Source organism: Perognathus longimembris, chromosome 10 (genome assembly GCF_023159225.1).
Source record: "Perognathus longimembris pacificus isolate PPM17 chromosome 10, ASM2315922v1, whole genome shotgun sequence".
NCBI lineage: Eukaryota > Metazoa > Chordata > Mammalia > Rodentia > Heteromyidae > Perognathus > Perognathus longimembris.
Window position 1 is genome coordinate 58,799,636 of NC_063170.1, and position 12,076 is coordinate 58,811,711.

Consider the following 12,076-nt stretch of genomic DNA (forward strand, 5'->3'; position numbering starts at 1 on the left):
AATTTCATTAACTCAGGAGGCTGCAATTTGAAGATCACAGTTTGAAGCCAGACTGGGCAGAAAAGATTATGAGACTTGTATCTCCAATTCATCACCAAAAAGCTGAAAGTAGAGTGGTGACTCAAGTCAGAGTGCTGGCCTTGAGTAAAACCTCAGCGACAATGCCCAGGCCCTGAGTTCCAATTCTTCTACTCTCACGTGCACAGCACATACAGAATAAAGGAAGGAAGGAAGGGAGGGAAGGAGGGAGGGAGGGAGGCAGGCAGACAGGCAGGCAGTAAGGAAGGAGAAAAGGGGAAAAGGAAGAAAATTATGCAGTCCTGATCGGGGTTGTATGGGCAGGCAAGGGGAGGAGACTTCATCAATTCTACCAGGACTAGAGACAACAACCACAATTTCTCATTAGGAACAACGCTTTGGTCAAAATGAGCCATAAGAAGTGAACCCAAACTTGAATCTCATTTTAAAGAAGGCCAACAAGAACAAATCGCTTTGCAGATGGAGCTCACACAACCCACTTCCCTGTGGCCACTGGTTTTTAAGAGTAATCCACGAACGCTCAGTCTGGCAGAGACCGGAACCTCAGATGCACCTCCCAAACTTGAACACAGACCCCTCCTATGATGCCTTCCGACCTCCCTTATTCACCTAGCATCCAGATGTCTCAATCCTTTCCACACTACGTTCGATACCATTAAAAGCCGCTTTCCATGACATTTCAGTGACAAACAGCTATAGTGATGAACTTGATAGCATTTCATATTTGCAACTGTTAACACATTTCTGCACGGGCATCTTTGCAGGCAACCTGCACAGTGTATCTGAAAGGATGATGTCTTGTTCAGATAAAACACTGACATTAAAATGACAGGCTGTCTTGGCCAAGGTTACACAAATTGTATTCAAGCGGATACCTAATGACAATGCTATGAATTCTGCAAGCTTTCTAGAATGTAATTTAGCTATTCAAAATAATCACTGCACTTGTGTTTAATTTGCAGACTACATGAGAACCATTTTGTCAGTCCCCGTAATGCAAGAACACTATTTCACGAAAAATCAACCCCCCCATAAAAAAAGATAAGGAAAGGAAAAAAAAAAAAAAACAATGAAAGAAAAGACAAAACCCATCCGTCTTCTAAGAGTAATATTTAAGCATCTTACTTTTCTTTGGTTTCTAATCAAACAAGTGACAGCAAGAAGCTAAGAAGCAGTAAAGGATATACTTTGTTAAAAAGGATCTGCTGTCATCTCATGTGTTACAATAAAAGGTAATAACATGTTTTGCACTTTTCCTGTGAGCCACTTTAAAAAAAAATCCTGCAGACAATAGCTGATCAGAAGATAAAAGAATTTTAAAAAAAAATCTTTCAGGGGAACAGTAAGCAAAAAGGGAAAACTGCAGTATTAATTTTATGTAACATAATGTCTTAATATGCAGTTTATCTTGACTTTTTCACATGATTTGTCCTGTCATTTGCATAGCGAGCTCTCATTCCTAATTTCACAGTCATTATGCACTGATGTCCCGATTTCTCAGCATCACTAATTTTGATGAACTAAAAATGGTTCCTGAAGGTCAGATTCAAGCACAGCGGATGTTTTTCCACTGGATGTTGTAGCATGGGTGTTGATGGGCAAGTTTCAAGTGTTTGGAAAACACTAGGTAGAGCGTTTGAAAAAAATTTCATTAACCCAACTCTGGAAGGTCATCTATGAATCCATTCTACTGCAGTGGCCTTTTAAGTGTGGATGCAGAAACACTGTAATTTAAAACAGATGGGCATGTCTGAATATTTTTATATGCAAAAAGGGACAGATGTATATGAATGGATAAATTATCCTTTTAAAGAGATAATTCACAGCATGAAATATCACCAATGATTGGAACAGTGAACTTGCATTCAGTCTAGGGCAAACGCCAAGAAGACATTATCAAAACATCTAACCATCTACAAATTAATTCCAATTAGTCGACTTTGTCTTGAGACAGAAGAAACTTTTTTTGAATTTTTAAGTATGTACTGCCTTGTCAATCACTATCTTTTGAACAGCTGAAGCCAAACCATCACAATAGAAGTTTACTTTTCCTTGAGAGTTGCCCCAGCACCATACAGGGAGTTCTGATTAAGCAAACAAAAGAACCATGTTTAAGGTTTCTTCTTTTTCCCCTGCATTTCTTGGATGATGTACAACACAAATATTCACCAGCCAAATTTCTGATGGCGATGAACAGGAAAACACAGGAATAGGGTGGTGTAAACTTTAAACTGGGGATGAACATTTAACTTTACAGAGTTTTCACAGAAACCAGTACAGAAATCATCCCCATGCATTTTTTTTAAAAAATGATGACCTGATTTTTAAAACAGCTATGGGAATCCTGTGTGAGATAGGGGTACATGTTAACTTTGGGGGGGGGGTGATGGAAATACGGGGTATTTTAATAAATGTGGTTGGCATCTGCTATATCATTGTCAAAAACTTTCCCAACAATCTGCCTTAGAAGATTATTTTATAGTATATAAATTGTTCCTCAACCAAATGGATTGAAAAAGTTACCTATAGTATATAAACATGTAATAATGGTAGATGGATAGATGATAGATAAATCTATGGAGAGCTACAGACAGACAGCTTTTTTACGTCTGGTAAATAGTATGCATCTTCTTAAATGAGAAACACCATTGTCCCTTGCCTATCAATAAACCAATGGGGATCGAGGGAAGAGACTGACTTACACAGATACTTTTTAAACTCTCACAACTGATGGAGTACAACTCCCTCTCTGTTACATGCTCATTGTTCAAAGATACTCCGCCCAACAGGTGAATGAACCTGACTCTAGCCTGCTTTTTCCCTTTGGACATTACGATAGAAGGTCTGGTGAGTAATAAAATGCTTCAAGCACTAGGCACAACCCAAAGAAGGACTGGAACTTCTAAGAAGCTTGAGTAAGCCTCAGTCTCTGGATAAGCAGAAGTGCGCCACGATATCCTAGTGGCCTGAAGTTTGCTCTATCTGAAAGTACATTTTCACACCAGTTTAGCTCTGAGCCTCTAGTGCGGGCTGGGGCTGAATTTATAAATGCAATAAAATGGCACTCCCCGCACCCCTCCCCCGCTAAGTTTCTGCTCCAACAAGTCAGGAGGAGAAGTTATGAAAAGCTTTAGCAAACATATTCCAATGGACCAGAAACTATGGTGGGGTGGAAAAGAAAAAAAAAGTCAGTACAGTTTAAGGCTTTAAATAGTTAAGAATTATAGCCTATATATGCACTCTCTTAATTCCCAGCGTCCAACTTTCTCCTGTAGCTAGTCACTACTAATACTGAGAATCAAAGGGCATGCAGGACCAGAAAAGGGCTATTACAGCCTACACTTTATTACCCATTACTACCGAGGTCATTAGCGGCAAGAGTGATTGTAGCAGTCTTAACCTATTGATCACTGTAACTACTATCATTTAATCCTGTGTTGAATGTCTGGAAAGCAGCTAAAGGCACACAAGAGAGAGCGCTTGAGCATTGAGAAATATGGCCAAAGCTTAGAAATTACACTTTGATTCATAAAATCTAGCCAGTGGTTTAAATCAATAGTATTTAAAACAGTCTTGTGAGTTTTTAACTACAGCGGTCTAATATTTATGGGCCCCTCTTTGAGAGTACTTAAGTGAAAACGAAACTTTTTTTCCCCTTCTTTCTTTTCTTGCCCCTCCCAATCCAGGCTTACCCACTTTACCTTCCCTTAGATAAAACAACATTCATTTCTCATCATTTGTATAGCCACAAGGTTCATGCCTTACCTGCAAGTTCTGGCTAATTCTGGATTTCCCTTTTGTAAGACAATTTAAATATAATCACCCCCCATCCCAATATCCCTGATACTTTAGCTATGTTAACTGTTTGAGTATACAGAAATGAGTAGGTTTTATGAGTTAACAATGAATCATAGAAGGTAATTTATGAAGAACTAGAATGATTCGGTCTAGCTGCCTTCAGGGATCAGAAATTCAAATTAAACTTCTGGCAGACATTTAAAGAATGGTAGCATACAAAACTGAATTTAAACATACTCACACACATACATTTAACACTCTTTAGTGGAGTTTCAAGAGGAAATCATGAATTTAAAAAAAAAAAAAAAAGCAGGGCCTGATACTCTGTTGACTGACAGCCCCTGGGTGTGGTCAAGTCCAGGTGCACAGGGACTCCCGAGAATGGCAAAAATATAGCTGTGCTGGGGCCCGTGCAGGCCTGCTGTGACCAGCAGCCCTGACAGTGCGGTGTGAAACCTGCCTGATTCACTTTGCTTTTTCTCTCAAATGAATCTCTATCATCTGAAAGCCTAGAAGACTATTAAATAAATGTCTTAATGATTCCAACCCCTGCCCTGGCTCCTTGTCCATGGGGGGAAAATGTAGGTGCTGTAAAGAGAAGGGGGGAAAAAAATCTGAAAAGCAAACAAACAAATAAAAAATGCACTCCCAGAAACAATACTTCTTTCTAAACCAGGAGACAATTGAAGGAATTGGGTGGGAGGCGAGATGACACAATATAAATACTGAAAAAAAACAAACATGTTATCATTTTTTTTCCCCCTCTCCCTTTAGTTTACATTCAAGTTAGCTACAAGTAAATAGTGCCTGGTGTAAACCTGGAGAGATTTTTGGCACAGGACCATTTCCTTGTTAATGGCTAGGTGTCCAAATAATAAACCGGGAAGAAAAAATAAGTGTACATGGATTTATTTTCATTAATCTCCCACTGAATTTACTCCATTATATTATTTCCAGAAATGATTTGGAAACCACTTGGAAACTCTAATCATTCAATATGTGTACGTCCCAGAAAACTCCCTTCTGTACTTTCAGGATGTGTTTGGATGAGAGCTGATCTGGTTAGGTAAGTGCCACCTAGTTAATCACAGAACAAGAGCAAAACAAATTAAATGAGAACGCTCCAGAATGTCAAAACAAAAACCAAACAAAGAAGAATGCCCTCTTACAAAAGAAGAGGAAAAGAAAAAAGGAACTATGTCAAACTGTGTAAGATCATATAGAAGCTAGCTCACATGAGAGAACACAACATAAAACCAATGGCCTCCTGAAAACCAAAAAAACAAAACAAAAATGGAGACAGGTCTCAGAGTTAATAAACCAATGGCTAACACAGATGTATCTCAGCAGAGAAAAAAGTTAAGAAGCTTCTACCTATTCTCCATGGCATTTAAAAAATAAAAAATTAAAACACCAACCAGGTACCATGAACAGTAGCTGTAGCATACAGAAAAGAAAATACATTTCTGACATAATATTTCAGTCTTGGAAAAAAAAGCATGCTATTCATGTGAAAAGTATAATTCTGTTTCATTATGGAATTCTGCTTTTTGTGTAACTCTTTTTAAGACTTAGCTATTTTGCTACAATACTGCGCAAAGCATTAAGGCAAGTAATGGTTATTATATTAATGTAAAATCACCTAAGTAGTCAGTCATTAGCATAACTGTTCTCTCAGTAACAATACAACCACCTATTAAAATTTTAGAAAAAAATCTCTTTAAAATGCAATTAGCATTTCATTTTTCATCATTTTGTTTATTACATTCTATCAAGAAAGGCTATCTTTCTTTCACAAAGAATTGTAGGGCCAAGACTTGCCTGCCAATCAGGAGTTATTTCAGTTTATCAACCGTAATAAGCAATCACTTCCAAAGCTCTCACTTCTTTGAGTCTTGTAGCTTTTTTAAAAGTAAGATAAATTCATATTTGTTTACAGCACAGGGATTGGACCCTCCCATTTCCCCTCTCATGACTAGCAAAGTAGTTACTCCACTAAGTGCCAGCATAATTGTTTGAGCTCTAATAAATATCAGTGTCATTAGCATAAATATGTAAAGTTTACATAAACTAAATCACTTCTCCCATCGGCAACTGCTAAATACTGCAAACTATATGGGAAAATAATCAGCCAGTAACTAGTGGGCTATTCAGGGTGGCAAGTACTGTTACTTAAATCAAGATAAAATGTCTCCTCTTTCCTTTTTCAACCTGTCTCTCACACAAGCAGGATGGGCAGCAATTTAGTGTAGATAAATCAAATATGCCATGACATTTTGTGTGTTAACAACAGTAACAACAAAAATCACTTTCAAGTACTTCAAATAGAGAAAGGGGGAGAATCAGTCAATAAAGTACTTTAAACAAAGATTCTACTCACAGATATTTAATTCTTTTATTGTGTTTTATTTGTGCTGGTACTGGGGCATGAGCTCAAGATCCTTAGTTCTTAGAGGAGAAGTAGTCTTGACTAAGTAAGTTCTCTTAGATTGAAGCACCATTAAAAAATTAATGAAAGCAGCAAGCAATCATATCTGAGACATATGTACAATTTAAAATAAGAGAACATGTGAGATAGAAAATATGTTTATCTTTTGCCTCCTCCCTTCCATTTTTTTTCCTGAGGCTAAGAATGAAATTTATAGTTCTTTTCTCAAACTTTAGCCAGCACAGAAACTTAAAAAGTGCAAATAAGTATTTTTCCCATATTGTTAGAGTGGGGGGTGGACCTCTAAAATGAATTTAAACATGCAGATATGCCAAAATTAGATTTGTTGCTATGTTTTACAAGGCCTTCCTTGGGGTACAACTACTCTTCTTTCTTTCTCTCTTAACTTAAGATTCTAAGCTGTGTAGTTTCTCATACCTACTGGCAACACCTTCACCTTAAACATCACAGATAAGCTAAGGGGTGCAAATGAGATTCTAATGAGAAAACACAGGCTGCCTCTTTCACAACTTTACCATTCATTGATTTATTTTTAATGAAGAGAAAAATCCAACCACAAGCTCCCTATATGTGAAAGGTCAGAAAGTGTCCCAAAATGCCTAGTTTAAAAAAAAAAAAAAATCAAGGCAAGCAGGGGAAACTGAGAGAGACCCGCCTCCTGAAGCAGTGTGACAGAGTAATTGGACAAAAAGCCACCCCTTCTGGAAAAAAAAAAAAAAAAGTAGAAGAAATTAAGCTGCCAGGACTGTAACAGGTTAGATGAAAAAAATCAAAATTTAATGTATTCTCCCCTGTGTCATCTTGTTTTGTCAAGACATCAAATAGAATTGGGAAGTACAAAATAACAAGCCCTTGAGAAATCACAGAAGCCGACCTTTTTGATGTTGTTGATTTAGCTTGTTCTCAGTTATTTGAACAATGATGTTTCAGATTTAAGGGCAAGATAAAGCTTAAAAATTAAAACCTGGTACCAAGGAATTCTAAAGAGCTCACCAGAACATGGTTGCTAGTAACCCGATTTGAAAATTAGGTATAATGTATGTGCTTCAGTACTCATCTTAGTACACATTAATGTCTTCAAACAACTGCCAGGTCGACAGAGTGGCTCAGAAAAAAAAGGTAAATCCTATCATCCAGAAGTAGAAAGCCAGTGTGTAGCTCTTGTCAGAGTCCCTACAAAGTGCAGAGGGCTATTTAGCTATGAGGGATGAGTTTTCTTTTTGAAATGAAAGAAGAAAAAAAAAAAGATTTTTCTATAAAATGCTATTCATGAAGATAGGACTATGTACCTTGAAATGACCAAAACATATATCCAGAAACACTCTGCTTCCAAGAAAACAAAACAAATCTTTACCAAGCAACAAATTTAGATTTTGGTGCCAAGATAATCAAATCTAACCATTCAGGTATCCATAAAGTTAAACTCTTTTGCCCCAAGATATCTACAAACCAACAGCAACAAAATTACTAGCCTTACTTGAAATATTATATACAAAGAATATACACAAGACAAACAAGCTACTACTACAGGGCTGTCAATTTTTACATGAAGATATTTTCCTAAAGCATACATAGAAACAAAAAAAACAGCAGATTCAAAACATGTTTAAAAAAGCATGAAAAGTAAATAACCCAGTATTTACAAGTACTAGAATTTATAAAACCTACACAGTTAAAAAGGCTATTTAATGATTGCCTTTGTCATCAGATGCATATATTAACATGTAACACCCCCCACAAAAAAAATAACACCCCACAATGTACATGTATTTTTGTTTATTTTAACCTTCTCTGGTCAACTGTTGCTGTAGCCTCCCTTGATTATAAATCACAATGAACTAGTGAAGTGCATCGGAATGGGTATTTGCTCAGTTACTAAGAACATGGTTTCAAGGTTCCCCTCGGCGATGTTCAACCACAGTTTAAACCACAGAACTAAAATAAATTTCTCCAACCTTTTTCTTTGCCAATTCTAATTTTAATCAAAATTTAATATACGATGAGAAGATGGCCACAACACTCTTTCAGAAACACAGCAATTCAAACATTCCTGTCACATTAGCCAAGACAAACCTGGAATTGCATTCCTTTTCATTAATCTACATTTTAATTTCACTGTATCTTAACAATTGTGTGGAGGCTGGCTGAAAAGTTGTAGAACTGGTCAGTGTCTAAAAGAGTTTATCTTTCAAGTGACAGCTCCTGACAGTGTGTAAAGGCAAGTCAGCAATGTCGAGGGTTTTGTTTTTTAAGGTACATTTAACTGCAAACAAAACAACCAAAAAAAAAAAATTCAACCATTCTGATCATAAGCGTTCTGATGATTTATGGTTTACCAAGTGAGCAAGGTTACGCAACACTGAATGCTTTAGATGCATTATTTCAGCTAGTTGAGATTTAATTAAGATCACAGCCTCTAAAATCCCTGTCAAATGAAAATTCAGAAAAGACAATATACTATATATCCTCACACACAATGTTTCCATTCCGTCCCTGGAAAAATATGAGTTAATCCGTGTTTCTATGGCTGCAGACAAAAGTCCACTAATTTTGTTTTCTTTTGACACTTAGGTTGTTTTCTATTATATGTCATGAGATCATCCCCTTTCGGGCAGGGAAGAAAAAAAATCGAGAGTGAAACATGTTGCAGAAAATGCACTTGACATTATTATCCAACATTATCATAGCTTAGCTATGATGTCATCACGTTTCCATATAATCAACTCATGCTTAAAAGTTTCATCTAATGAAATATGTTTACCAAAAAACACAACACAAATGGAAGGCCTACCTTCTTTCAATTACTTGGATTAACTCATTTCCTTAACTGACCAACTTTTTGTCAAGACAAGCTATACATAGAGGCAGGAAAGAAAAGTTCTTAAAGCAGACAAACAAATATATAGAGCCCATTACCTTCATTCTATACGTAGTTCTCAGGGTAAAAAATATGTATGTACATATCCTTAATGGACACCTTCTCTCCTTATAGATTAATACTGACCCATCAAGCTCTTGTTCTGAAGGAAAATAATGGGATTCTGTGGTCTTTTAGCTTGTGAAATATATTTTGATTTGCATCATTTTAATATTTGGTTGCTTATCTAGTGCATTACAAATGACAGGTGCTTGCAGTCTTGCTCCTGACAGACCACTACACAAATAACTACCTTGCCTGAAAAGGGCTAATGCAGTACTAATGAACAATAAATCAACTTTGATTATCAAGTGTCAGCCCAATCCGTTTTCAGTTGAGCTCTATCATGATCCAGAGAGTACGTCAGCCACTGGCTCTGGTAGGCAGGTCTGTATTTTGGTTTCATTTTAACACACTTTTTCACTGAAATGGGTCAGGCCGCTACCAAGGAACACACAAAATAGAGACCTTTTCTTCAATTTATACAAAGGGTACCAACTTGAAGAAGGCTTCCGTCATCCTCCGGTTTAGCTGGTGAGAAATGTTAACACTGGAAAGCCTTGTGTTCTTTTAAACAACAATAACAGCAGCGGCACATCAAACCCTACACCAGAATCTTAGTGTGAGCATGTCGGAGATCTCTTTGACTCTGACATTGTAGCTTGAACCCTCCATCACACACACACACATGCACTTTTCGTGGAAAATCTATTACAAACACACAACACAAAACAGGGCCGGTTCTGAAATAAAGACATCAAATTGCTCTCAACTTACAAAAAGAACATTGGCTTCTTTTACACTGATTTCAGAATGATAGAATACATGGAACTTAAGTTTCTTTTCCCTCCCTTAAGCAGATTAGTCATTGATAGCATGATTCACATTTCCTGTTATCAGGCTTAATTCTCCTCCCCCCTCCCCAAATGTGTCACATTCAGAATGCTGGAATCTATGGAAATTAGGTGATTTGCATTTTTAAATTGGCTTGATTAGAACATTTGGTCTGTTTGGGCAGGAATATGCAATTATTAGATATTTTACTTATAAGTGGAAGGCCCTGAAGGAGTTAATCTCCAAGAGGAAGAGTCTATATGTACTTTGCTCTAAAACTTTACCACCCACTTCCTAACACTATACCTGGGCGGAAGAGAAGAAGGGGGGAAAAAAAAAAGCAAGTCCCATTCGCACTGACCCGTCTTTCATTCTTTCATGCAGTTCGGACAGTTGGTGGCTGCCTTCAGAGGGGGTTCAGGAGGGCGAACCCCATGGCAAATTCGGTCTGGGCTTCCTAGCCAAACCCAAACTCGGCTCTCTCGAGCACTATTTGAATCCACCCGCAAAGTAAAGCCGCCCAGCCCAGAAGCAGGACCTCCAACCTGCCGGAGCGAGTTTCACCGGGGGTGTGTGTGGTGGGGGGGGGGGGTGTTCATGAGGGGCACACACACACACACACACACACACACACACACCATCCTTGCCTTGCCCTCTGTAAACTCCTCGAATGGGAACAACTACGCTGGGGAAAAAACAAAAATCGCCCCAGACACATCTAGAAACAAACTCTCCGGAAGCCAAGCAACATGCACACACACACGGGTTCCACTGAAATCCGAAGACTCCCCCGTTTCACACGCCCGGGGAAGTGACTCAAATCACACCCCGGATGCGTCCCCAGAATGGAGGGAGCGATGGCAATGGCGAGGGGTAAAAAAATTTTTTTTTCCCTTTTCTTTTTCTTTCTTTTTAAACCAAAGTGGCTGCCTGAAGGCCAGACCAGCGGAAAACTGAAAATCGCCAACGAAAAAGAGAGCGCCGAGAACCACTCCAGCAGGACTTCCTCCAACTCCCCACTGTACCCCACCCAAGATCGGGGGGGGGGGGGCTCTCTCTCGCTCTCTCTCTCTCCAGGACCCAAAGGCCTGCAGCGCCTTCTACCCACCCTCCACTCGCTCTCCGCCTCCACTGCCAGGGCGCAACTCCTCTCCAAGTTGGTAAACAGCGATCGGAACGCGGCGGAGCCTCGCGCGGCGCCACTTGATCACCCCACGGGCACTCGTGCCTCCCCAGGCCCAGGCCCCGGGACGCGCTGGCACGGGGGGCGCGGAACCCCCCCCTCCTCCCCGAGAGGGGAGGCGGGGGAGGAAGGGGAGCGAAACAGGCAAAGATGAATGAGAGGGACCAACCTGACACTCTCCATGTAGCCGCCAGGCGCGCGCAGCCGGCTCGGGGCGCCCGCGCGCGGGGGCCGGGCGTGGGGTCCGGCGGGCTCGGCGTGCAGGCGGACTGCACGCGCGCAGGGGCGCCGGGGCTCGGCTCGCGGGCTGACAAGACGCGCCGCGCCGCGCCGCGCCCACCCGCCCCGCCCTGCTCCACCAATCACAACCCGCCTCTAAACACCCCGCGCCGCACCGCGCCCCACACAATGGGCTCCGCGGCCCGCGCCCCGCCGCCCGCCCGCCCCGACGGCCCCCTCCGCGCGCGGCAGGTGAAATCACGCGCTGCTGAAACCCCGCTTTTGTCTCCAGAGCAACTCCACTTAATTGCGGTTAACCCTTTGACCCGCCTCTGGCTGACGTCTGGACCAGCCGGGCCCCGCGCGCATCCCTCCTCGCTCCCTTTCTCGCTCTCTTTCTCTCTCTTTTGCTCTCCCACCTCCTTCCCCCCCCCCACCCCCCTTACACCTCCCCGCGCCCCGGCCCGGCCAGGATGCCCGGGGTGAGGGTTTGGGGGTTCCTTCGCATGTTTGTTTCGTCTTTGAAACTGACAAAGAGTTGTCCCAACCTGGCAGCGAGACCCCGCGCGAGGCACCGGACGGAGCTTTCGGCGCCCCCCTTCCCCACCAGCCTGGCTCTCGGCAAAGTGGGATCGGA

At 40.8% G+C, this 12,076-nt stretch overlaps 1 protein-coding gene across 5 annotated transcripts in view; it reads right to left on the reverse strand.

The window, feature by feature from the left end:
* Positions 1-12,076, reverse strand: part of Foxp1 (forkhead box P1) — a 153,854-nt gene that overhangs the window by 96,947 nt on the left and 44,831 nt on the right. For 2 of the 5 annotated variants that reach the window (XM_048356150.1, XM_048356148.1), the window contains exon 1: positions 11,390-11,512. The exons of the other annotated variants lie outside the window; for them this stretch is intronic. The gene's annotated coding sequence lies outside the window, so the exon portion shown is untranslated. Of the gene's footprint in view, positions 1-11,389; positions 11,513-12,076 lie in introns of those variants that run through there. 5 annotated transcript variants of the gene reach the window in all.